The 24,079-nt window shown below is 39.0% G+C and overlaps 1 protein-coding gene across 5 annotated transcripts in view; it reads right to left on the minus strand.

Annotated features, from left to right (window-relative positions):
* The window catches only part of RALYL (RALY RNA binding protein like), a 915,472-nt gene extending 892,740 nt beyond the window's left edge, over positions 1-22,732 (minus strand). For 2 of the 5 annotated variants that reach the window (XM_063451291.1, XM_063451289.1), the window contains exon 1: positions 22,248-22,731. The gene's annotated coding sequence lies outside the window, so the exon portion shown is untranslated. Of the gene's footprint in view, positions 1-21,343; positions 21,441-22,247 lie in introns of all 5 variants that reach the window. The other 3 variants (XM_063451288.1, XM_063451290.1, XM_063451287.1) reach the window with 3 other exon arrangements.
* Positions 22,733-24,079: the final 1,347 nt, after the last annotated feature.

Raw genomic sequence — 24,079 nt, forward strand, 5'->3', positions numbered from 1 at the left:
AAGCCTGGTTGCCCGCCTGCTGCCTTTGGACTATGGACCAGACTTTAAAAGACTTTATTTTCCCTGCAGAAAGGCTTATTCATGCCTTTCTGCCGGGGTGTTCGGTAGATTTTATCTACCGAACAAACTGCCGAAGGAGCGACCACCTGGGAGCTGGAGTGTGCCACCAATTTACCTCCCTGAAGCTGCGGTTAACTGCAGCTTACGGTAATTGACTAATACAGGGTGGTCTTTATCAAAATAGAGAAAACTACCTCAATAAAGAGATAGAAAGTGTTTCTTTACAGTGCCCAAAATGTAAAAGCTGCTCAACACTAAAAGTGGAATACCCCTTACCCACAATAAAAAACAAATATACAGAAATAAGGTATACAAATTATACCAAACAAGTGGAGCGCTCTAAACAGTAGAGGGGTTTACTCACCCCTTTGGTACAGTGACAGTCTTGAAAAACTTGAATGTACATATAAAAGGAAACAAGAGAAACAAAAATATAGTGCAGATGTTCCAAAATGGATAATTGGTAGTAAGTAATGACTGAAACCACTCACATGGACAGGAGCCTATATGGTATTGGCTCCGTAAAAGGATCCTTTATGCTTTTAGGGCAGCAACACACCCCTTTATCCCAGATAGTGTCCCTCCAGGAGTATACAACGAGAAGAAAAGCAGAAAAACAACTGTGTAGAATTGCACATACTATAATGGTATTTTGAAATATAAATAGTTGTGCTCACCTTCTGCAGAGCCCTGAAATCCCGGCTCTGAGGTTGATAAACAATGTGCTATTTTAGAGGGGGAATAGCACTCCTCCAATGGAGTCCAAAGTCCTTTATAGCCATCAGGAACTCCATTGGGGAGAGTGCTATTCCCCCTCTAAAATAGCACATTGTTTATCAACCTCAGAGCCGGGATTTCAGGGCTCTGCAGAAGGTGAGCACAACTATTTATATTTCAAAATACCATTATAGTATGTGCAATTCTACACAGTTGTTTTTCTGCTTTTCTTCTCGTTGTATACTCCTGGAGGGACACTATCTGGGATAAAGGGGTGTGTTGCTGCCCTAAAAGCATAAAGGATCCTTTTACGGAGCCAATACCATATAGGCTCCTGTCCATGTGAGTGGTTTCAGTCATTACTTACTACCAATTATCCATTTTGGAACATCTGCACTATATTTTTGTTTCTCTTGTTTCCTTTTATATGTACATTCAAGTTTTTCAAGACTGTCACTGTACCAAAGGGGTGAGTAAACCCCTCTACTGTTTAGAGCGCTCCACTTGTTTGGTATAATTTGTATACCTTATTTCTGTATACAGGGTGGTCTTTGTTCGTTTACCGAACACGTGGCCGCGGCCATTTTAAAAGTCCCGTACGGCCAGCGGTGTTCGGCACTTAAACTATGGAACTAAAAATGGACACTTATTTGCACGAACACCGCTGAGCCGTCCGCCGCCTGGTTCCTGTTCGTACAGTTTAACGAATACATGTCTATTCGGTATGTTATTTTATGTGAATGTGTTAACCCAGATAGCTATGCCATGGAGCCCATTCGTGTAGTTAAAGACTTTGGCTCCATGGCAATTGAACTGTGTGAATAGGGTCTGAGCGCCATTCGGTAGTTTTGTGCGCTCAGATCCCAGCTATCTGGGGATATGTGAAATGTCTGTGTTTTATGTAGACAAGGTGACTTTATGTATTTTAAAGTGTTTTACTGTCTTTGTGTTCCCACGTGTATAATGGAGTCTTGCCTCTGTCCTGGGAGATAATTGAATTACTTCTCAATTATGTCCAGGATAGAGGGAGGGAATTAGGATGCATTGTGAGGATGTTTTACTGCTGTGTGTCTGTAATTGGTGTGTTTGTCCTTTGTCACAGTCTTCCATCTGGTCCCCTAGGGGAGTGTCCACCAGGTGGGAGACTTGCATAAATACTGGGCGGGTAGCCCATAATAAACCAGACCACTGCTTGACCCCCAACACGGAGCTCTGTCTCGTCTTTGGGGGGATTCACTGTATGCTGTTAGAGCCTGATTGCCAGGAGTGTAAGCCGCTTGGGAGCTTTTCCTGTTCGTCTCCTAGCAGCTATTCGTGAGGTTCCGGTTCGGGAGTTTGGAGTGCTACCTTATTCCCAACCCTTGTATGCAGTTCGGGAGTTTGGTGCATTCACTTGCATTCAATTCGGGAGTTTGGTGTTCTACAGTAGCTGCCTTTATATCTGAAAGGGGAAGATCGCCTAAACGAATTTTAACCCCTTGTCTGCTGAAACGGTCCGTTACATACATTATCCCACCATAGCCAGTAACCTGTGTTTATTATACATTATCCTCCCATAGCCACTTACCTATGTTTATTATACATTATCCCTCCATAGCCAGTAACCTGTGTTTAGTAACCTGTGTTTAGTATACAGTATCCCCCCTTAGCCAGTAACCTGTGTTTATTATACATTATCCCTCCCATAGCCAGTAACCTGTGCTTATTATACATTATCCCCCCATAGCCAGAAACCTGTGCTTATTATACATTATCCTACCATAGCCAGTAACCTGTGTTTATTATACATTATCCCTCCCATAGCCAGTAACCTGTGTTTATTATACATTATCCTCCCATAGCCAGTAACCTGTGCTTATTATACATTATTCCCCCATAGTCATTTATTGTTGGACCTAGGCAGCATGATGTCTTAGGCCGGCCCAGAGAGTGAGTGAGTGAGTGAATAATATAATATATATGTTCAGAAACATATTAGTAATATATGTAAATCGGGTTTATGCAAAGAGGGTGAAAAGGTATTAAAGAAAAACACACTTATTACATCAAATTTACAAAGCCAAACTTTTAAAAGCTTTCCTCATTTCTTTCTCGGGATGAGGAATATATTGGTTGTAGACTGAGGATTTCCATCTGCCCAATCTTTTAATAATATGTACTGGAGTGTCAGTGTTGAAGGAGACCGAAGCTGCCCCTATTCTAAATGAAAGACCCGAGACACGGATACAACCTAATCTTAGGAGTAGTGTTCTGATGTAGACGATGAATTTAGCCGTAGTCAGAGGGATTCAGTGAGAGTAGTGGTTAAATGTGTGTGGCATGACTGAGTGTGGGTAAGTAAGAGTCAAGTATTTTAACTGGGCACTAGTTATAGGTGGGATAAAGTGGTATAGCGGATGGATGAGTAGTTTGGTTCGTTTTAGAGGTTTGTAGAGAAAGGATATAGTGATCATGATTTTTAGCGATATCCAATATTTTTAAGGTGGTCCCAGTGCCACCACTCATATCTGGTGTCACAATAGCTTGCATTTAAAAAATAAAAAAAACTTTTTTGACTGTAATATAATAGCAGTCAGTTTCCTTCACACGTGTGCGTTTCAGGGCCTGCCAGGGCACAGTGTCACACCAGTGCAACTCATATCTGGTGTAACAGTAGTGTACATTAAAAAAAAAAAAAACTAGAAATTTGACTGTGAAATAAAAGCAGTCATTTTCCTTCACACGTGTGCGTTTCAGGGCCTGCCAGGGCGCAGTGTCAAACCAGTGCAACTCATATCTGCTGTAACAGTAGTGTACATTTAAAAAAAAAATACAGGGGGCTTGTTGTCACCTTTCGGGGACCCTTGGTGTTGTACGTGGCTCGGTGGAGGAGGAGACCTTCAATGACATCAGTGAGGACAAGGAACGGGACATGGCCAGCTTGGTATCCAACCTTGTGCAAATGGGGAGTCTGTGGTTGTGCAAATGGACTGTTTGCAGTTGTTTGCGGTGCGTTAAACGTGGAGTTTGGTCTGTCACTGTGAAGCGGGCGTAAACCTTACACTACCTGATCGATACAACATCATACCTGATGTTTTAAAGCACGTTATTCCAAACAATTTAGGAATGTTAGGTGATTTATGCCCTTTATGGATTAAAACCAGACTCTGCATCAACTATGTAATTTTCCATGGGAGTTTTGCCATGGATCCCCCTCCGGCATGCCATAGTCCAGGTGTTAGTCCCCTTGAAACAACTTTTCCATCACTATTGTGGCCACTATTGTGGCGCCCGTTCGCGAACAGTTGTGGAAGTTCGGGTTCGCCGTTCGCAAACGGAAAATTTCATGTTCGCGACATCACTAATAGTAGAGTATCCATTTAATAACTAAATTCTTTCCATATAGTTAATTTAGATATTCCCTATGAAGAACCATGTTGCAATAAAGGTATTGAATACATTTCCAAATTAAATAAAGAGGCAGAATAATATTAACAATGAACACATTTGTCTCCAATGGAAGTGAATAATTTTTACAGTGTTCTACTGTATATTTATACATGACTACATGTTATTTATTGCCCCCAAACTGTCCCAATTTGAGAAGAACCTTCCCGATATAAGGCTCTGGTCCTCTCAATTATGTTACCTGGTGTTCCTATATGCAAGCCTGATCCTTCCCAGAACAGTGTGCATCATTAGGCATGTTAGTGTTAACACCAGAGGGAACTAGGCCAATAAAAATAGTGCCTCAGCAGAGCTTTGTGGATGGTCTGCTCTCAGAGGAGCAAGCCAGGAGGCTGTCATTCAGCTTGGCATACATTCCTTTCCAGGCAGGACCACCTATTTTGAGCATTGCCAAAGACAATGAGATGGCATCACTGGAAGGTCTTTTAGGCTCCCCCTCCCTCTATCCCAAGTATATACCTTCCAGTGCTGGAAAGTATCCTGACACACTACAGTTTCTTTGTTGATAAATACATTTATAGTTACATGTTAGGGATATATGTGTTAAAGGAACCCTATAGGGTCAGGAACACAAAGCCTCCGTAGATGGGGTTAAAAATCACCTTATTTCCAGCTCCGCACAGGTCGCCCAGCGATGGTCCTGCCCACCATCTGCATCCTTGGTGACATCATAAGAATTTACCATTTTTAGCCAATCCACAGGATTGGCTAAAATTGACAAGGAAGCAGGATAGGGGCAAGGGCCAACACAATTTTGGCACCTAAATCAGCACCTATCTGAGTGTTTACATGAAAATACCTGAAGGGAATGAATATACTCATCAGAACAACTACACTCAGCTGTAGTTGTTCTGGTGACTATAGTGTCCCTTTAACCCCTTAAGGACACATGACATGTGTGACATGTCATGATTCCCTTTTATTCCAGAAGTTTGGTCCTTAAGGGGTTAAATTAATTGGCAGCCAAAATAATGCTGACAGATATAAGAGATGAAAAGAAGGTTTCCACTCTATGAATTATATAGCATCATAGAGTTTTTTTTATATAAAAGAGCAATACAAGAGCGTGGTAACATACCTTTAACAGTAAGTGACATCACAAATGATATCACATTTACCAGGATAGACTCAATGCTGCCATGTTTTATTGAAACAAAACACATGATGAATTACCATATTTTAATACACATTTATGCACAGACACATGTATACGCATATAGGTATGTGCCTGTAGTGTATTTGCATATCATTGAACATTTAATGTGTTGTACACTCTTTGCTTATAATAATAATAATAATAATAATAATAGTAATAGTAACATAATAAACGTTTCAGCATTCCACTGGCTCTTCCCTGACAGCATGACTTTTAAAAACTAGGGCAGACATTTTAATAAACATTTGAAAAAAGGGATCTTGTATTTGGCATGTATAGTTAAAGACTAAAATAGAGCACTGCATAAAAATTAACCAAAAAAAAAAAAAAAAACATTTTAAAAAGAGAGATTTGATTAATAATGCAACACTGACTTTACTGGCCAGGATCACTTTCAACATTCAAGCTTAATAACTAATTTATGTAATATTCCCATTACTGCTATAACACTATGTCACAATTAAGATGTGCTTTGCTTTATTTATAAAGTCTATCCAGTCACAGTGTTTTCGGAATCCTCAACTTTGATAGTAAACCCTCTTGAGAATATTTTTAATTGCTTATCGTCAGCTCTAAATTAATGTAATTACATTCACTTCTATTGTCTGTAAATCTTTAGAACCCCTACATGGTACTAATAAGAAACTCTTAGAGAGAGAAAACCCACTGTATTCCATTATTTGACAGATGTTGCAATAAATAGTATTAAGCTAAATTTGTATTTGCATTATTTTTGGTGATATCTATTTCTCATTCCTAAAAAGCATAAATATATAATCAGGAAGACCAAATGGCAGCCTTGCTCGATCAGTGGCTCACAATATATCCAAATCCACAAATGGTTGATAGTCCTACATAAATGCCAATAATAATAATATTAATATTAATTTTGACATCTAGCGCTACACTCTTAGAGAGATTTCAACTTCCATACCAGAACCAGGTCTAGGATCATGCTATTGGGACCCACAATAATGAAGCTGTACAGTTCATGGCTGGTGTCTGGTCACTAGACCTTTTGGATCACGACCTATGATATGTTTTTTTTTTTTTTTTTTTAAAAGCTATTGTTAAAACTGCATCCAATGCTAACATTACCTGCAGAAATGCAGGATAGAAACATAGAATGTGACGTCAGATAAGAACCATTCGGCCCATCTAGTCTGCCCAATTTTCTAAATACTTTCATTAGTTCCTGGTCTTATCTTATAGTTAGGATAGCCTTATGCCTATCCCACGCATGCTTAAACTCCTTTACTGTGTTAATCTCTATCACTTCAGCTGGAAGGCTATTCCATGCATCCACTACCCTCTCAGTAAAGTAATACTTCCTGATATTATTTTTAAACCTTTGTCCCTCTAATTTAAGACTATGTCCTCTTGTTGTTATAGTTTTTCTTTTAAATACAGTCTCCTCCTTTACTGTGTTCATTCCCTTTATGTATTTAAATGTTTCTATCATATCCCCCCTGTCTCGTCTTTCCTCGTCTTTTGGAATGCAAATGAGCACAGACATCTAAAACTCAATGTCTGTGCTCATTTGCATGCCAAGCTGAGAACTCTGGGATACTTGTGAAAACATGATTTCTTGAGTTCCTGTGCCCTATGAAGACTTTCCAAAGTCCAATTTGAGATATGCAGGAAATGTACAACAGTATTCTCTCTGTGTGTGTTTCTCTGTCTCTCTGTCTCTCTCTCAATATAAATATATACATATATATAAATATAACATAGCAAACAATGATGTATGAAATTCTGTACTATAACAGAGCTGAACTTTAATCATCACTTCATTCTATAGTTCCTTTCGATGTAGACATAATAAATATATTTACCTGTGCAGCTTGTACATTTTAAAATGCTCTATTAGTCAAGATACTCCTCTAAGAATGCACCAGTCAAATTTGGCAAACTGACAACAAACAATTCTTAGTATAAATAATTCACACAATACGAAACCTGCTACTCTGAATAAAATATAACATTTCAATTAATACAAGTATGATCATAAATATAAGTAGTAAACCAGTTAATAAATGACTAGCAAAAAGAAGGCCAAAATAAGAGCCATTTTTGTTCTGTATTTTTAATTAATATGGTGAAAACAAAATAGAAAGAAAGATTGTCTGTTTGGTATGGTATTGTTTGGAGGTAGTGTCTAGTTAGTAGCTTGAAAATACCAAGACAATAGTACCTGAAAGTGCAACTTTTATTTTTTACAATAAAGGTGTTATTTAACAGTAATTCTGTATTGATATCTCTACATTTCAACTTTGGCAGAGGCCAGTTTGAAGATATCACTGCTTTTAACCAACATTGTATTGCTTTTGTGTAGCTATCTAAAGTGTCAATGGTGTTTCTCAAAAGTCACGAGAAATAGGATTGTCACTTATAGCCACCCAAAATAATAAGAATGTACTGCTGATTCTTGGAGACATTAATGTGAAACTGGCTGTATTCCAAGATAAGAAAATGTCTGTTCTTGATTGTTACACAATATCTGTGCCCAGGTACAAGAATTGGATCTCCAAATATATTTATTAACCACTCACTATTTTTGGAAAATAATGTAAATAATATTAATAAAGTAAATCAGTTTCCACATGCATGTGATACCCATAACCTGCTATGGAAGGTTAGATTTGGTGGGCCCATTTACCGTTGATGTTAGGTAACTTCCCTGAATCTTTCCAGTATAGGTGTATCTCATGGTCAAATTTAGGTCAATGTGCTATCAAAATGATCTCACCAATTACAAACAACAGACTAATACAAACTAAGATTTTTTTAAACGAGCACTATAGGGTTAAAAATACAAAAATGTGATTAGGTTTTCCTTACTTTTCTTCCAGCACTAAGACTCACGAAGTGCTACTTCCCACTCCTCCTGCGACATTATCACGGAGTTGTTGCTTTTGGGCTTCTTGTCCAATCCAGTGCTCGTCATAGAGAAGCAGTGGGGAAGAGATACACGTGTGCGGCAAGTGCTCAAAAGCGTGTACAATCAAATGCTTCCTTTTAGGAGAGGATGCAATTTCTGAGATAACAGAGCTTGAAAAATCGAGCAACATATGCCAACTCCAGGTCCCCAGCTTCAGGATGGGTTTCCACCAAAACCAATATTGAGTTTATAAATAACAGTGCACCAGGATGGACATTGAACACCCACAGTTTAGCTATTCAACTCAGCATAAGCTGAAGCCAAGGTCAAAAAGCTATACAAGGTTATACAGTTGTAATCAAAATTATTCAACCCCCAGTGAAAATCAGGTTTATTGTCAACACAGCATATGCTTCATATGGTTTAAAAAATTCAACTGAAAATGCAATTTATAATGACTTATCCAGTCTCAAAATCATTTAACCCCTTTATGGCAAGAATTGATAGTACTTAGTAGAGCACCCTTTTGTTGTTATGACCTGTTGCAAATAAGATGCATAGCCAGACACCAGTTTTTGACAGAGTTCCTGAGGAATATTAAGCAAATGCTTATGAGCAATGGCTTCCAGTTCAGTAATATTCTTGGGTTTGCATGTTGCAACCCCCTTCTTCAAATCCCAGCAGAGATTTTATATGGGGTTCAAGTCAGATGACTGTGATGGCCTTCTTTTGCAAACAAGCCCTGGTGGAATTTGAGGTATGCTTGGGATCATTGTCTTATTGGAAGGTCCAAGCTTCAGCTCCCTCACAGATTGCATGGCTTTTCTTCTAGGATTTCCTGATACTTTAATTAATCCATCTTGCCTTCCACATGCCAGAGTATACAAAGCAGCATCAGAGCATCACCGAGCCACCACCATGCTTAACTGTAGAATTTTCAGCATATGCTTCATTCTACTTACTCCAGACATATTGCTGATCAATTGGGCCAAAAAGTTCCAGTTTTGTTTCAACGCTCCACAGAACAGAATCCCAAAAACTGTGTGTGTCTGCATGGGTCTGTATGTGTGTATGTATGGGTGTGTGTTTGCATGGATCAGTGAGTGTGTCTGAATGGGTCAATGTGTGTGACTGTCTGCATGAATCTGTGTGTGTGTCTCTCTGCATGGGCTAGTTTTGGTGGACCATTATAGTGCTCACCGAGTACCATTAGCACCGGACACAATAACCACTGTAGCCACCTTAGCTGCCATAGCTTGGCTGGGGCCTTGCTGTCCCTTCCCACTCTGGACCAACACCTAGATCCAGCTCCCAGTGGGAAGATATCTCCTCCAAGAGACTATAGCAGGTATAGTAATCCAAAGAACAGTATAGCAATTCCCCCTACACATGAGATGAGGCTCAATGCTGGGAAGTAGTCTGTTTATTAGAGGCCACACACAGCCTTTTATGCAAACCCTATGGAAGGGGTTTCCTACACAAAATAACAGCGTAATCCCTCCCCTCTGCCTGAGAGATAATTGAATTTATTTATTTATAACTTTATAAACTCAATTTTTTTCTAGGTACAGAACACACACATTTTATAGAGACATAAAAACACCACAAAAGTTACATCCCCTGATAGCACTGTTCTGGATGCCCAACATATCCAAAAATCACACAGATCGGTTCAGGGATTCAGGTTTTTCATGGAAGTCATAATTTGACCAACTGCACACGAGGTTCCTGTCCAAAATAGTTCCAAGGGAAAAGTGGTAGCGGTCGGTAAAGTTCGGTAGTTTAAAATCGAACAAACTACCGAACATAGTCAATAGCTATACCATGGAGCTTGTTCCCCTCATCCAGACAAATTATTCCACCAAACAGTGCCCTTCCAGGTGGTGTAGAAACGAACGCAGGCGATGATGGAAGTCTAGCGGTGTTTTCGGGAGTTTCAGTGTCCAATTTCAGTTCCATAAACTCGATGACCAAACACCTCTGTCTGCGTTCGCAGGAACAAGATGACCACCACCTCATGGTCATTCATATGAACTGTGGCCACCTAAACGAACAATTAAAACACTGTGGTTAGAATCGTTAAGAGGTGATGATAGGGCTTAACATGCTCCAGGGTGGTCCATAGTTCGTGCATCTGTTCGGTTTGCAAACAGCATGGGAAAATGGCACAAACTAAATATTTTCCTATGGCTTTTACAGGGCCCATAGTCCTAGGGCAAGAGGCTGGCAAGCAGGCTCCTCCAGGAGCCCATGGCAAGGTTACTTTTGCCACACTAGTATGTCTGCTTGGGTCAGTGTGGGTGTTTGTTTGCATGTGTTACTGAAAGTGTGTGAGTGAGCATGGTTCTTCAAAAAGGCCAAAGGTTTCATTAAAAAAACAATGCTTTTAAATTGTGAGAGAGTAATATGCATGTGTATGTGTGTCCTATATTAATATTTATAAAATAATATTTATATATACTGCGTAATTCAACTCAGCATATATATATATATATATATATATATATATATATATATATATATATATATATATACATACATAAAAAATATTTTAACACTAAATTAAGGGACTGTGTGGGATCATTGAAGAAACTGGCCTTGGGGCAGAAAGGAGGGTAAATCCAGTCCTGATTGTAGTACTCCAATGATTACATTGCTTGGTTAAGTCCCAATAAAACTCAGTCACATGATGCAGAAGTCCCAATAAGAAAGCAGTGACTGGAGCATCATAGAGGAGGCCATGCCACCTTCATTACGGCGCAGGAAGTGAAGAGGTAAGCAGCACCTAGGTAGCCTCAGTTGCTGGAAAAAGGTAAGAAAAACGTTTACTTTATCAATTATATTCCTAACACTTTAGTGTTCTTTTAATTATGATTTATCTGGAGATTCTGTGGAACAGCATAATATATTTTGTATATATAGTTCACATGTTTTTAAAGGTATATTGACTAGAGTAGATCAAATCCATAATTACAATGTCCAATGTAAACCAGGGAACGTATTAATAAACATTTTCCTTCTGCAGTGATAGCAGTGTGTTCATTGTACATACCGACTGCCACTAGAGGTGTTTCCACTAAAATAGTGGAGTAGAGACCACCTGATTGCATTGACACAGTGTTTTACTGCACATGCACAATTGCCTTCCAATGCTTTCCTATTGGAAAGCAATTGATTGGCTGAGCTCATCGATCTCGATTATGTCAACTACATGAGAAGTGGCACACCAAAGACCAGGAGTATGAGGGACAAAAGGTAAGTAAACTGATCTGCAAAACAGCAGAAGTGTGAATGCTGTAGTGTTCCATAACACATCTTTGATTTGGATATAGTGATTTTGTACGCATATCAATTAATCTATTCAGACAATAAAATATAAATAAGAATTAAATAAAATTAGATTTTTCTCACCTGTTTCTCTCCCAAGCTCCCTTTTTTGTATTCAGTTATTACTTAAAGGGACACTAAAGTCACCAGAATCACTCCAGCTTAATGTAGTGGTGCTAGTGTCTATAGCATATAGACCTGTAGGCTTTTCAATTTAAATGCTGCCTTTTCAGAGAAAAGACTGTGTTTACATTGCTGCCTTGTAACAGTGGCAACCACTCAGGTGGTACTTCCTACGTTCAGTGTCTCCACACTCTGAATGGAGATACTAAACACTCCCCGTAGAGATGCATTAATTCAATGCATCTCTATGAGGAGATGCTGATTGACGCAGTGCAGTGTTCTGCGGTGCATGCTCTATAGCCTCCCAATGCTTTCCTATGGGATAGCATTGGATTGGCTGAGATCATCCAGATTGATGCTTTCAGCCATGGAGGCGGGGCAAGTCACGGTGAGACTGGTACTGTGATGGAGACAAAGTAAATTTAAAACCTTTTTACTCACCCCCTGGGGGGAATCGGGAACCTAAGTAGCTAGTTCAACACTGCAGTGTTAGAAATACATGTTTGCATTTTGTTCCTTTAATTTATGTTATACGTGATACAAAACAGAAATATATAAAATAATTTCAGGGATTATAATCAGCAATTATCAATATTCCTATTATGCATCAGCTGTCTATTGATAATTATAGTGCTGTATTATTCATCAAATAATGAAAAAAAACAACAGAGTACAATTCTCATGATAATTATATTAGAGCTAGATATGTTGGGGCATTCATCACATGACAACTTGTAATCAGTATAAACTTAAAGTTCACATATTTCAGCTCTGCCAAGCTTCATAATAAGTTAACATGCTAAGGCTATTTTTTTTCATAGATTAGCTATATGTGCACTCTCCAATTTTAGTCAGTCTGTTTACCAAGCTGCCTAATGCAAACAGATAATTAACAAAAGGAACTCTTTAATATAGATTTTTGGGGAAAAAAAGGTTTTGTTGGACTGTTGGTTATTAGTATTAACCCAGAACAAACATTAAAACAGACAGAGTGTATATTCAATCAGAAGCAATCCTCTTGAAAAGCTGGAGATGGACATAGAAGGGTTGCCACACTTAATGGTGGGATGCCGGCCCGGACTGGCCATCGGGCACACCGGGCAAATGCCGGTGGGCCGCCGAGGCCGGCAGGGAGATCACAGAATCTCCCCTGCCGGTCATTGCAGGGTCGGCATTATCCGAGCGCCGGCCCTGCAGTAGTCCATGGCGCGCCGGTGGGGAGATCAAAGATCTCCCTCACCGGCCCACATGCAGGATATTGAGGCCGCCAGCAGGGGAGAGAGAGGGAGGGAGCCAGCCTGCCAGCAGAGGAACCCGGCGGAGCTCTAACTTGCAGCTCTGCCGGGTTCCTCTCACGAGATATGGAGCATTGCCATGGCAACGCTCCGGATCTCACGAGAGTGAACTCTAGCCTAACAGGCTAGAGTTCACTCACCACTAAGACCACCAGGGATGGATGCCAGCAACAGGATCCCCCTCCCAGGCATAAGGTAAGCAGGGAGGGGGAAATAATCACCCTAGTCACATCAGCCTCACAGACACCCCTAACACTAACACAGCACCCTCACTCACACAAACACACACACACTGCAACCCTAACACTCACTGCACACTCACTCACTCACACAAACACACACACTGCACCCCTAACACTCACTACACCCTCACTCACACAAACACACACACTGCACCCCTGACACTCACTGCACCCTCAAAATCACTGCACACACACACACACACTGCACCCCTAACACTCACATCACACACACACACACACACACACACACACTGCACCCCTAACACTCACAGCACACACAAACTGCACCCCGTAACACTCACAGCACCCTCACTCACACACGCACACACACTGCACCCCTGGCACTCACTGCACATCTAACACTCACAGCACCCTCACACACACACTCACACACTGCACCCCTGACCCTCACTGCACCCTCACACTCACTGCACACACACACACTGCACCCCTAACACTCACAGCACACACACACACACACTGCACCCCTAACACTCACAGCACACACACACTGCACCCCTAACACTCACAGCACCCTCACTCACACACACACACACACACTGCACCCCTGACACTCACTTCACCCTCACTCACACACTCACACTGCACCCCTGACACTCACAGCACCCTCACTCACACACACTGCACCCCTGACACTCACAGCACCCTCACTCACTCACACTGCACCCCTGACACTCACAGCACACACTGCACCCCTGACATTCACAGCACCCTCACTCACACACACTGCACCCCTGACACTCACAGCACCCTCACACACACACACTGCACCCCTGACACTCACAGCACCCTCACTCACACACACTGCACCCTTGACACTCACAGAACCCTCACACACACACTGCACCCCTGACACACACAGCTTCCTCACACGCACTTAGCACCCTCACGCAAACACAGCACCCACTCACACACAGCACACACAGCACCCTTACCCACATAGCACCCTCATGCAAACCGCACCCATCACTCACACACACCTCACACACACGCACACTGCAAACCTCTCGCACACACACTACACACACACACACACACACACACACACTGCACAATATGCTTTCTAGCATTTTTGTCTCCTGGTATCCCAACTATGGAAATTTCAAGCAAACACAGTGTAAGCATGTTATTGAATTTGCTTGCGCTGTGCAGAACAAATACAGGGTCTTTTTCTCATGCCAGAGCTCTTCAGCAGAGCTCTGCGCGTGGTCTACCCTGGAAGAGCATTGAACCAACATGCTCACTTTGTGATGGGGCGTGCTTGTCATCAGTGATGACAAAACACACCCTATCTGGCCCCGCCCCCTTTTTTAGTGGGCCGCTGTAATTAAAAAATGCCCGGGCCGAATTTTTTTCCCAGTCCGGCCCTGGTGGGATGCCAGTACTGCCATGGCCTTATGCGGTTGCATATCATGTCACAAATAAAGTGAAATATGATACATACAAATGAGTGACTTCTGATTTCGGCTAAATATTATTTTCCTCAATCTTCACTGTATCATATGATTTTTATTAACTACTTGATAAGACTTTCATTTTTCAAATATAAGAAAATAAGAAGTTCTAGCGAAATAACCCTGATGAAGCACAGAAACATAGAATGTGACGGCAGATAAGAACCATTCGGCCCAGTTTTCTAAATACTTTCATTAGTCCCTGGCCTTTTCTTATAGTTAGGATAACCTTATGCCTATCTCACGCATGCTTAAACTCCTTTACTGTGTAAAGAATATACATAACCAAAGACTTTCTTTGGATATCGTAATTTTAACTGACCCGAGTGTAGGTGAATTAAAGGTCAATTCATTTATTCAATAGGTTATCAATAATAATAATTACAAAGTAACCAGGAAAGGTACATTCAGATTACTCTGGTTTCCAAGTACATCCTGGGGATGTTTCCTTAACCCGACATCCAGGAAAGGTACATTCAGATTACTCTGGTTTCCAAGTACATCCTGGGGATGTTACCTTAACCCAACATCCAGTGGTTGTTACTATCACCCAATTTAATGGTACTCATTTTATCTACCTCGGAAGGGCTGAGTCAACTCTGCTGGGATTTGAACCAAGGGTTAGAATAGATTCTGCTGATGCATTAGCCCACTGAGCTATTTCACCGGCCAGATATAGATAGACCCTGTATTTAAAACATTATTAATTCCTCAAGTTTTTTTAGGCCACAGTTTCCCATGTGCAGCATATTGAATTTACATAGACCACAACTCATATGATGCAGATAATAATTTGCTGATAAGTCTTCTACTAAAAGTAAATGTGCTGAAGAGCTTTCTTATAGCCCAAACTGACAAAACGTAACATTGTTGTATTGGATGATTTGAAAGTTTGAAGTATAGATGGGTTAGTTTGTTCCTTATATATCCTAAATATCTTTGGTTAGAGATGATTCACTGAAAGGCCTATGTAATAGATTATAATGGAACAAAGTCTAACCAGGTGCGTGTGAATGAGGCTGTGGCCAGGGGCAGGTGTGTTCAGAGACATTTTAAGCGACTTACAAATACCAATGTATGCAAAACATTTTTAATTTAGAACAAAAACAATATAACTCATTGGTATAAATATAGATAAACTAATAATCCTGAACTCATACAAAAGATGGACAGAGCAATTTGGGCCCCAAATAGGGACTGTACCTTAAATGGACACTATACCTGTAACTATATATATTTATAATTGCAAAAATGAAGTGGGTGCACTCAAGGGATTTTTGTGAATAAACTAGTATTTTTTATTGCATATTAGCAAAAAATTAGCAAACTGTCCCAAGCGACGTTTCAACCCCAAAACGGATCTTTCTCAAGATCTTGAGAAAGACCCGTTTTGGGGTCAAAACATCGATCAGGACAGTGTGTTAATTTTTTGCGAATATGCAATAAAAAATACTAGTTTATTCACGAAAATCCCTTGAATGCACCCACTTCATTTTTGCAATTATAAATATATATAGGTACAGGGGCACTGCACACAGACCTCTTCGATGAGATGAGATGAAGTGGTCTGGGTGCCTATAGTGTCCAATTAAGGTACAGTCCCTATTTTGGGCCCAAATTCATTTTTGCACTTATCTACTCAATGCGGTTAGCACCAGGGTACATAATTGTCTATGTATATGGGAAGGGTGAGTGCCAAGCCTTTGGATATATATCCTGATGAAAGTTTGGGTGACAAACTGAAACGTTGATTTTTTTAATTTGGAAAATAAAAGTTACATTTTATTTTTTACACCTTTGGAGTCCTGGGAGTGCTATCTCTCCACAATTTGTTATATATATATATATATATATATATATATATATATATATATATATATTTACATATATTCATAATTTATTTGTATCTACCCATGTATTTATTAGCTGGTTGGGTAGTATTTCTGTCAATATTTTAGATGGCTCTGAACGCTATATTGATTCTGTTTATTGAAATGTGCGATTTGTATAAAAGACTTTTGTGTTTCTTTTTAAATGTGCCATATGTTAAATATGTATTACTCATACATGTCTCCTCCTTTAGGTATGAGCTGTCTGCCTCCCTAAACAGTTTATATTTGGTGAGACTAGTGTGGTTGTAAACAAATATAAACCCTGCCCGATATTAAGTTATTCAGACAGATTGAAAACATGGAATTTTTTTTTTCCTTTTACTAGCCTGTCTTTACATTAAATGTGCCTATATTATTAGGGGAAAAAATGGTTCAGATTTTTTTTCTCAGCAAAAGGGTTATAATTTTCACAGACTTCGCAATAAACATTTGGCCTTTCAGGTCGGTTAGCTATTACCTGCCTTCAAGTACATTAATTACAGTGCATGGAGACAGCTTGAATCCTTGTATTCAGCACCCATGCCCAGACCTATAGACTGTCTGTCACAAGTGTCAAATTGGTTACATATTAATATAAAAGTATCCGCACTGCAAGCAGGCCTTACCTAAAATAAATTATTCATTTTCACAGTGTTCCAATCTGTGGCATATGTGCAAAACGAAGCCAGGAAGGGTGTATCGAATCATATTAGTTACAAAACGGGCTTATGTTGGGGAAAGAATTAACATGACAGATCTTGTCCTCACAGACACAGACAAGCAGACTCATGTAAAACACAGCAAATATACTTCACAAACATGTGTTGTATCTTTATTCTAATTTAATCCTGCATGTGTCAATGGATATGGTGCAGCCATCCATTTAAATTGTTGAAAACAAATCTTCATATTACACATTAAAGGAACACTCTGGGCACTTTATCCACTACAGTAAAAGCCTGACCATACAGTGTAAACAGTGTCTAAAATTGCTGCCTGATGCCACCTCTAACAGCCACTAGAGGGACTTCCTAGTTGTGGTCATGCAAAACTGCACTCAGCATTGGGACATTCTACATAGAGATTCAATGAGTCAAGGTCTTAGCATGTGCACTAGCCTCCAGTGATCATCGAAGCCAGATGAAGTGTGGTGGGGAAATAAGGGAAGTATATTTATTTATTTTTTGGGAGGCAATAATCTAAATAGTTAGTGTACATGTTTGTATTTCTAACACTAGAATGTTCCTTTAAAAAAATGAGCTCCATTGTATGTCTTAGTGAAATGGCATGTATATGTATCAAATCTGAGTGTACAGCTAAAAGCACTCTTTCTAGCTACCTTTCAAACCATTAAGGCTTATTATTTCCCAGAAAACCATATGACTAAAGTAGTTATGACTACCCTCAGCACTCCTGATGTTAAGGAACTACAGTTTTCATGACGATCAGTCAGTCTAGAAGTATGAAGGTTAACCATGACCAAACTAGAGCAATTCTTGAGTGCACCTCTGTAATGTTCTAACCTTGTTTTATTGCTTTTCTACAACTCCTGCAGTCTCATTAAAGTTGTCTTCTGTCTATCATTTTTTTCATAAACCAATTTTTAGCCTACAGCATTTTTCATTTTTCTTCTTACCCTACCTTCTTGACATGCCTCCGTCTGAAATGTGAAACATGTGCCATAGACTCTAGAACACAGTTGATAAATGTTACAAAATATGACAGCATGCTGTTTTTCTCGTCCTTTCACAGGCTTGGAGCTAGGCATTTGATGATTCCACGTTGAGGTGTAAGAATTTAAAACTACAGATATCAAAAGGGTAGCAGTAACCTAGAGCAAAATAATGGGTTCTCTCCAATGCGAGTTGCCCAAAACCTACTGTGTATATAAAAGAAAGAAAGAACAAAACTACCATACAGATAAATGGGTTTATGATGAACGATATCCAGAAATTTGTGACAGATATAAAGTATAGGACATTTCAGCTCTGCAGTACCAAAAAGAAACTATTTTTTTGCACAAAGAAAATAATGCAAACTACATATGAAAAGGTTTTATTCTGAAAGCAGATGAGTGAGTCTGAAATAAAATTCTGCAAAACATTTGTATAACCACTATAAACAAGCATATATTGTTGTCAGTGCTGCTTCATACACAGCATTAATTATAGTCATACCCTGTAGAATGCAATTCATTTATTCAAAGTTGCAAAACTAGAAGCTTAATCCAATTACGTTTGGATTAACATACACTATGGCACAGAAAATAGCTGCAAGTACTATCAGAAATGCACTTCAAGATACAATGCAAATGAAGGACAGTACTGCATATCATCTCGCAAGAAATGGTTGTCTCAACTACTATGTTAAATAAAATACAAAATAAAAGTATTACACAGCCAGGCAATTAATGTACCTATACTGCACACAGTCAAGGTTTTAGTAAATTAGGTTTTCTTTGATGGAAACAAATATTACTTTCTATAGATGCAGTAAGAAATATTTTTACTGCAGAGCTAAAAACTGCACTCTATCTGCTTTAGGGATGACTGACCTTCATCTTTTGATTCGTAGTCATTTTACCCTTAACCTGACTTATTCTACTACATAATACGCAGTTATTAGTGTGTTAGTGCTTTGTGACTCCACTGGGTCATGATCATTTGCTCAGCTGTTATTGAGTTGAATTGTGTCACAAATATAGCAGTCCACATATAGATGAAGATCTGCAATGACAATACCTATAATATGCACTTGTCATATTTCCGTCCTTCACAAAGCACTATTAACCCTTGCGTGGTTAAAACCAGCATATAACGATACAGTGAGAGACAGTTTGTACGTTCAATGACTAGTTAGCCTTGATTAGTGCGATCGGATTTACATAATTTGCAAAATTACATTCATTAGAAAATTAAAATAATGACTTACTTATATAGAATCTGCAATGTTTCCACTTTTTCGCAATCAATCTACACATGACGACTATGATAAGGTAACCAACAGACTGAGTTATTGTGAGGCCCGGGAGGTGTCTTCCATGACACCTGGATAAACCAATTGACTTATTGTCATAAGTGTTAAATACACTCGCCTAAATTAAGCAACTAACTCAAATTAGTATATATATTGCAATTCACTAAACAAACATACTGTGTTATCACCAATAATAAAAATAGCAAGATCAAAAAAGGAATGAAGATAAAAATGTATATTTTCTACCAAAGCACAATGCATGTTTTCGTTTTTACATTGATATGACGACTTAAATATTAATAATCCAAACAGCCATTACCAAAGTCTTTGCTATGTGGGTACCTGTAATACCGAAGGATTCAGATCATAATTCAACCTCTTAAGTAGACAAAGTGTGTCAGACATTCTATTTCTGCTCTACCCGGCCTGGGGCAACTTTACTTTTCTGTTGAGTGATTATTTACAACAGCAGAAAGTGTTTCCTCTACAGTAATTCAGGTGGGGTTTAATCCAAAAACGAAGCGTCAGTCTTTGTTTTTTGACTTGTTGCTTGTAATACACTTGTATTTTCAACCTCAAGCAATAAACTCAAACCTAAATAATAGGTCATTAGAAATCACACATTGAACAGGATATATATTGCAACATGGCATTTTGCAGCATGGCAATACATTATTTTTACAATACTGGTTTATAGTTCTACTGTGTATAGTTTGACAGGGGGAAAAAAAAAGCATAAAAATAGAAACATAGAAATGAATAATCCAAAATCCGTTGTAGGCAGATATATGCACTTGCAAAGATGTCCATGCAAAAAAATAAAAAGCATTCGCAGTCAGCTGCCTTTGTTAAAGCAGACACAATTTAAACAGTTTCAGCATAATATTGAAATCATCAGGCTTGACAAAGCAGGTGTAAATGAAGCTGTCACAGAGAGATTTAACAAAAGCTTTGCTTTGAATAACCACAAAGGGTTTACTTTGATTAAACCACAGATGCATTCTGATATTATATAGCTGTAACTCCCTATGCCACACGAACCAAAAGATGCAGAGACATTATTAATTGCACCCTCCCCCCCCCCCCCCCCAACTGGATTAATAAAATCACAAGAACTTCAGACACACTCCTATGGTATAACCATTAAATTCTGCTTCACATATGATTAGCTGTGCAGAATATTTATATGATTAGCTGTGCAGAATATTAGTGGTCATCAGAGTCATAAATTGCAAACCTATGGTCCATTTGGTCGTCCCTTCAGTTGAATACCTTTGAGCACCAGTGGGCTGAGAAATACATAGTAAAGTGTTGCTCAACTCTTTGGTGTTTAAAGGATTAAACTTGTGCTATTGCTCTGCTCAATTGCTAATCCACATTTCCCAGGACTGGAAGTAAACAAACATTGGTTACAAGTAAACATTGTTTTTCAATCAAACTTAGACGGTCCCACTTAGAAAATGTCTCAGTATCCTAGAACATTGATTAATGAAACATTAACTGTTTGCTTTCTGTTACTACATGTGTGTGTGTGTGTGTGTGTTGTTATCAGTCTACCAATATATCTATCAATGCTATCAATCTACCAATACATCTATCAATACACACACAGACACACACACACACACCAATACATCTATCAATACACACACACACACAGCAAAAATATCACTTCACTATATTCATTGAGAGATATATCCCAAATATAGTGCAACAGCAAGTGTAGTTCTTGCTCCTGTGATTGCAAACAGTAGCCTACAATAGATGGAGTACCTGGACTGTGAATGGCTCAGATGTTCATTTCATCTTCTGTTGACAAGGAAACCAAACCGCACTTCATTTTTCAGAAAGGAAAAAAAAATACCTCCCACTGCCATCAATTGGAAATTTTTGTATACAAATATATACATGTATCAATTAATATATTTTTCTCCAGGCTCTTTTTTTATTTATTTACTTTTTTTTTAATACCAGAAAATATTTTTTAGGAGAGGAGAAAATAAAAGATGCAGAAGTCAATGACAATTGGATGGGGAGGGGTAGAAAAAAAGAATAAAAAAAAAAAAGAAAAGATGATCACAACTATAAGAAAAAGTTGTCATCTTATGTAAGGGGTTAAATAGATTTTTTTTTAGGAGAATAAAAAAAAATATAAAAAATAAAAAACAACGGTGCTTTTGTCAGGGTTCAAGAAAAGAAAAATAAAATTAATATCTTGCACCAGACACTGTAAAAACACAAACTCTTTGAAACATTGAAATGCATTTCAAATCTCAGGTATATAAAAAAGACAATGCAGAAAAGGGAATCAAGAGTTTACATACATGCTTTGGATACAAAAAAATAAAAATAAAAAATAGAGAGAGACAATAATGCATCAGCTTCACATTGTCAATGAATAAAACCAGTTGCATATTTGGAGCAGTTGGTGTCCCCCAGCAAGTCCCAGAACCAGTACCTCTCTATAGTACCCAGCCTGCTAGAAAAACTTGGACTCAGGGATAAAAACCATGCTCCAGCTCCCATCTTAAACAATCAGCAAAGAAGTTAAAAAAAAAATAATAAGAAGAAAAACAAAAGCAAAAACGAAACAAAAACAAAAAAGCCCAGAATAAAAAAAAAAAGAAAAAAAAAAAAAAAAAGAAAAAGACAAGAATGTCACCAATAAGGTACTCACCGAACGGGAGTAAAATGTTGGAATAAAAATGAGCTTTTAGGAGTAAAATACAGTATGGCTGTAAGACAAGGAAGGAGCAGCTCCTGTTTCTGTTCTTGCCGCTGGCACTGACACGTGACTCAGGCTGACTTGCAGGCAGAGGAGGTGGGATGAGTGGATGGGAGTAGGTAGGATGCTAGGGGGTAAGAGCAGGGAGATGAGGTGCTGGAGCAGTGGGGGAGAAATCCAATAATGGGAAACCCTAGTGAGCTGCTTCCACCTGGAGGGAGAGGAGGTGGGTGATTTTAGACTGGAGGAGAGAGAGAGGAGATGAGGCTGGTGCCTGTGCTGCTGTTGCTCCTAGTACTGCTTTCACAGACACAGCCAATAAATTGGGCAGAACATAACAGGAGCCCCCACAACTTTTAGACAGCCCCCTTCCCAGCCTTTGGGTTCTCGCAAGCAGCTGCCTGTGTGAATTTGTTTAAAGCTTCCAGTCAATAGAGATGCTTCTCTCTGGTGCTGATGCTGCTGTTGGGGAGGAGGGGATAAGTACAGGCAGAATGGTGCTGAGGAGAGAGGATGCTGACTGCAATGCTCTCCTCATGCTTATTATTATCATCACAGATGCTGAATGCTAAAGTCCACACTGGTGGTCATTGTTATGCAAAGGAAAAAAAATATGTTAAAACCCATACACATGTATGTGTGTACATGTCTTTACATGTGAAAGGCAGCCTAATATAGAAGTGGGGATATGTGTTGCATTTAATGCATGCAATCTGTGCATAGCTTAATTATTTTTTTTTTGCATGTAAATACATGTGATTGTGCATATATATTTAAACATAATCATACTTTTTAGCACAGTTTAGATAACCCCTTTACGCTTGGGTCTCACAGTTTTTGTTTCTTATGAAAGATAGGGATTAACTCCTTCATTGCCAAGTTCTTAAAAAAATAGAATTGCATTGATTTGGGACATGGAATGTATAGCTAACAGGTGACTATAGGTAAAATATCATGTTGTGTGTGGATTGCTGCTTAGAGATACCTCAAATAAATTAAAAAAAAAAATATGTACAGTGATAGAAATGCATTTTATTCATCGTTTAAACCCTTAAGGACCAAACATCTGGAATAAAAGGGAATCATGACATTTCACACGTCATGTGTCCTTAAGGGGTTAAAGAAAAAAAAATGTAGGAATAAAACTTTTAAAGTTCATAAGCTGTCCCTTGCCTTGCAATCTTTGAATCATGATCTGAAATATTTACATAGGATCCAACATATTATCACATACAGTAGATGTTAAAGAATAGATACATAAAAACAACCACATTCTTTACAAATCGGCATTTGTAAAGACAGTGATACCATCCCTGGAAATGTGACTTCCTAAAATGCCACTTGAATGTAAAATATTACTTCCATGCCTTCAACGATCTCCCTTTTCTGGGCTATTTTTTCTGTCTGACTGCCGTTTCAATTCACTGCTTGACAGCAACTACACACATAAATCCCAATGTCTATCTTCATATGTCACATGTCAGCATTTGTAGTGGGTGAGCTGACCCAGGCATGATGTTATAGAGCAGGGAGGTAGGTGAAGTGTTTTCTACTTGCAAGTGATCTCACTTAAAGGAACAGTGATGATAATGACATGGTCTATCTGTCAATCCTGCAGATATCAAAATGGCCCACAACCCATGGAACCTGAGCAAGTTGCATTAAAATAACCCATATTATCCAAAATAGGGCTACATACATAGATGTGGGATATGCAAAGAAGATATGAGGGTCCACAGAAAAGAAAGCAGGATAGAAGCTTTGTCTCCTGGCTCTCCCTTATA

Source organism: Pelobates fuscus, chromosome 4 (assembly GCF_036172605.1).
Source record: "Pelobates fuscus isolate aPelFus1 chromosome 4, aPelFus1.pri, whole genome shotgun sequence".
NCBI lineage: Eukaryota > Metazoa > Chordata > Amphibia > Anura > Pelobatidae > Pelobates > Pelobates fuscus.